Consider the following 5000-nt stretch of genomic DNA (forward strand, 5'->3'; position numbering starts at 1 on the left):
TAGGTTGGAGCGTTCAGCAGTCAGGGACGTTACCACATCGGCTACCACAACCTGGTCTAACATCGCAGTAGTGAAGAATCCTTTAAAAAAATTCTTGATATAATCACTTCTAAGTTGGCCCATTTCCTGAAATTTTCATAAGAAATATCCGTAAGTTTTTGAAAATAAACAAATGTAACTAAATTGATCCAATCCTTAAAAAAAAAAAAAAAAAAAAAAAAAAAAAAAATACCGGATCCAGAATTTGACCCCGATCGCCAAATTCTAGTCACTTCTAAGTTAAAAAATTTCTAACATATCCTGAAATTTTCATAAAAGTTTATCCGTAAGTTTTTTGAGTAATAAGCTAAATAATCTAATCTCGTAATAGCGAAGAATCTTTTAAAGATCCTAGATCCGGATCATCAAAATCTAATCACTTCAAAGTTAGTACTTTTCTGACATATCCTCAAAATTTCAACAAAATTCATCTGTAATTTTTTGAGTAAGGCTAGTGACAAACAAACAGAGGTGAAAACATAACGTCCTTGGCGGAAGTAATAAGGATACCATACCCATATGACTTTATGAAACACATCGATTTCAACTGTGAACCCAAAATTTCAGGAATTAAAGATCCACCATTTCATCTTGACGGAGCGCAGTATGGGAGACTCATCGACTATTTGAAACAACAAACCGCTTGTTCTCTCAAAAGCTTCTGCTTTATTATAAACTTCAAACAATATCGACCTTTTGTCTTTTGGATTATGTTAAGAATCAGTTATTTTCAGTGCGAACAAACATCCCTTTTACCATTAATGAAATTTGGTGAGGAATGAATAGCTCCCATCTCTAAATATTTATAGATTCTCATTAACAACGACGATACAAGATCAATAACAACTTTCAAAAGTGGATTCCGTTATTCGCAAAGTATTCGAGGAAATTCAAAATATTTTAGGTTAGACCATTGTTTTATGGGCCAATTATTTGCTGCACTTTATAATGGATACAGGTTTAACAAACGCATCTCAGAAATATGCATTATAAATAGAATAGTTTCGAAACAATGAGTTTCAAATGTTAAAAAAATATCATTTTGATCCGTTAAATGCAAGGTGATGAAAATAAAATATCAATATTTCCATAACATGGATTTGAAAATTCATTGATATCATATTCATCAATGCCAGGGAATCCAAACGAAGGCTATTCACAAACAGAAACCACGAAGAGCAAAATGCCTGTTTTTACTGTGAAATAGCTTCGCTACCTTACGATGAAATATATTTAGAATGGTGTCGAAATCGCTATATATAGAATACTGCAACCTCTATCATACAAGTATACGACAAACAGGATATTTGGGACCTTCCTTTTTAATACCTTTTTTATTATTACATTGATCGAACCATTTTATATCTCTTTTCCAGTCCTCTGAAATCTAACTTTTTTATCACATTGCCAAAGCTATTTCAAAGACCCCTGACCCATCCTTACATCTAAAGTGACTTTTTATTTCTTTTTATAGTCTAGTTTTCTTGTTTCAGGGTACACTCGAGCACACCATTCTATCTTATTTCTTTTCTTCTTGTTTTCTTAAAGTTATTATATTTTATATACGGGATATCTATTTCAACGTTCCTCTTCTTAAAATATTTTATTTTCCTTTTTTCCTTTCTTCATTGGGAATTTTTTCTGTTGTTGCCCTTGGGCTTATAGCATCCTGCTTTTCCAACTAGGGTTGTAGCTCAGCAAATAATAATAATAATAATAATAATAATAATAATAATAATAATAATAATAATAATAATAATAATATCTTGGTAGGAGACCCTCTTTTAGGCAGGTTGAGTTAAAAGTAATGGCTGCATCGGCAGAGTTTATTTTCTTATCCAATTTTTCTATTTTCCGGATAATTCTCTTCTCTAGAGCGCTGCAATCAGCCAGCAGTGAACATGTATTAATAAAGATAATTTTGCACATTTAGACGTGTTTTTCATATTCATATAAGTAATATATCATACACCTCTTAATATGTATTTTTCCCCCTATCAATATTTCACCTCTCCTCTTAAAGCATATTCTCCATTTCATTCATCTTTAAAGAAGAGTTGCTTAAAATATTTCTACAGTTAATTCGATTTTACTTGATTCACGTAATTCTTTATTTTTCTTAATCATTTGCACAAACTTAACTATCATTCTTCTCCTATTACTTATTTTCTCCTCTTATCTCGCCATCATTATTTATATTTAGTCTTAAATACTTATATGTATAAACTATTTCTATTCTTCCATGTTCGTTACCAAAATCATTGCCCCATATCCTCTATTTTATTTACCAGAGTAGCCACTTCTTCCAACTCATTCGCAACTTCTTCATATAAAAAATATTTTAAGTTTTTAAAGAAATATCTTATAGTTTCTCTATTGGATCTTTCAGTTAGCATCATATCACAAGTAATCATTAGAAATTCACATATCATTTTCATCATCATCACCCTTATCTCCTCCCACGCCTAGTGATACAAAGCGCCTCGGTTAGATTTCGCAATTCATCTCTTTTTAGAACTTTTATTTCAATACTTCTACATTCATCATCTCCTACTTCACGTTTCATAGTCCTCAGCCATGTAGGCCTGGGTCATCCAACTCTTCTAGTGCCTTGTGGAGCCCAGTTGAAAGTTTGGTGAACTAATCTCTCTAGGGAAGTGCGAAGAGCATACCCAAACCATCTCCATCTACCCCTCATCATTTTATTATCCTTTAATTCTACTCTTATTTCTGAAGCGTATTCTCTGACTTATCATTTTCTTCAATTTATGTAGATATTGAATAGCTACAAAGAAATAACTTTCCTGTCTTTGGCACACCACATCAGTTACTTTACAGCCCGAACATTCTATTACTTGTATGCTACAGATTCTTAACAGCCTCCACATTATCATTATTATTATCAAATGCTAAGCTACAACACTAAAAAGAAAAGCAGGATGCTATAAGCCCAGGGGCCCCAACAGGGAAAATAGCCCAGTGAGGAAAGGAAACCAAAAAAAATAAAATATTTTAAGAACAGTAACAACAGTAAGATATATATTTCATATATAAACTATAAAAACTTTAATAAAACAAGATGAAGAGAAGTAGATAGAATAGTGTGCCCGAGTGTACCCTCAAGTAAGAGAACTCTTACCCAAGACAGTGGAAGGTCACATTAGATTTTCACACCTTTAACACTAATGTCTCTTCATACAGCTTCGCTGGTTTAAGTAAACTACGAGTGGACAGTTTAAAGGTTTAAAGGCCACTCTTGAATGGCAGGGGCAAGGGACAATGGCCTAGAGACTGACTATATATACATGTATAGTCAAGCCCCCTCTCCACCCAAGCTATGACCAAGGAGGGTCAGGCAATGGTTGCTTATGACTCAGCAGATAGACCTATATGCTCCCCCAAACCCCCCATCTTTAGCTCACAAGGATAGTGAAGTTGCAGCGACCAAAGAAACTAACGAGTCTGAGCGGGACTTGAACCCCACTCTGGCGTTCACCAGTCAAGGACGTTACCACATCTAAATCACCAGTAATTTTCTAGAAAGAGCGATTATATATCAGTAATTATGGGACATTTTCCCATTTAGATATACATGAAAATTAACCTAATTAATTTCACACTCTGATTCCGAAGATTCTCATCATTGATCTCATCTGCACTTCATCACATCCTCAGATATTCTTATTTCTCTTCCGCTTGTTTGTTTCAACTTTTCATAGTACACATATGGAAGATCTATTTTTATGTTATTGCTGTTTTTAGAATAGTTTATTTTAATTGTTCGTTACTCCTCCTGTAGTTTGTTTCCTTGTTTCCTTTCCTCAGTGGTCTATTTTTTTCTGTTAGAACCCTTTGGCTTATAGCAACCTGCTTTTCCAACTAGGGTTGTAACTTATCTAATAATAATAATAATAATGATAATAATAATAATAATTCGTCAACCCTTCCCAGCTTTAAGCTAATCCCATCCACTCTCGGCTTTCATCATTTCCAGACAGTATATATCCATTTGCCTTTTTTATCCTGAATTAAATTCTACACACTCATCATCTACCACTTCCACATGCACGACATTAAACCAAGACATCAGTTTATATTTTTTAGTTTCTTTAACTAGTCTCGAAATTAATACAAAGCTATTCTCTTACCTTATGAAATATCATTCCTCTAAATTATATTTACACCTATTTACATTTTCCTCTTAATTTACCTTGACATTTTACTGAAGCAATGATGAAACATATCCCAAGACATCAAGTTGGTCAATTTGATTTTCCATCTACTCTGCTGCATTATATATCGAGAAAATATTTCTAAGTGTGGGTATGAATATTTGTCATTGAAAAACAAATTTCTCTATCAATAAATCATATCCTCATTTTCCATTCCACACAGAAGCACAATGTCCAACTAATTCAGTGAGACACCCACCCTTCCAAGTATAGCCTATTCACTTTTACTTCTAGTCTCTTTTATTTTTATTCATGGGCCATGCATAACCACCATTGGAAATTTCAAATCTGTGACATCTAATCAATTTTAAACAACGTCGTCATAACACAGGCACACATGCATACATGTAAACAAATAATATATATACACACACATATATATATATATATATATATATATATATATATATATATATATATATGTAATACGCATGCAAGAAATATATATGTATATATATATATATATATATATATATGTATGTAGTATATATATATATATATATATATATATATAGGTATATGTTTGTGTGTGTTTTTGTGTATGTGTCTGTGCTTATATATATATATATATATATATATATATATATATATATATATATATATATATATATATATACAGGGTATATATATGCATATATATATATATATATAAATATATATATATATATATATATATATATATGTGTGTATATATATATGTACATATATATATATATATATATATATATA

At 31.6% G+C, this 5000-nt stretch overlaps 1 protein-coding gene across 1 annotated transcript in view; it reads right to left on the reverse strand.

Annotated features, from left to right (window-relative positions):
* The window catches only part of LOC137637271 (neural cell adhesion molecule 2-like), an 86709-nt gene that overhangs the window by 61281 nt on the left and 20428 nt on the right, over positions 1-5000 (reverse strand). The window lies entirely within an intron of this gene.

Source organism: Palaemon carinicauda, unplaced genomic scaffold (genome assembly GCF_036898095.1).
Source record: "Palaemon carinicauda isolate YSFRI2023 unplaced genomic scaffold, ASM3689809v2 scaffold62, whole genome shotgun sequence".
NCBI lineage: Eukaryota > Metazoa > Arthropoda > Malacostraca > Decapoda > Palaemonidae > Palaemon > Palaemon carinicauda.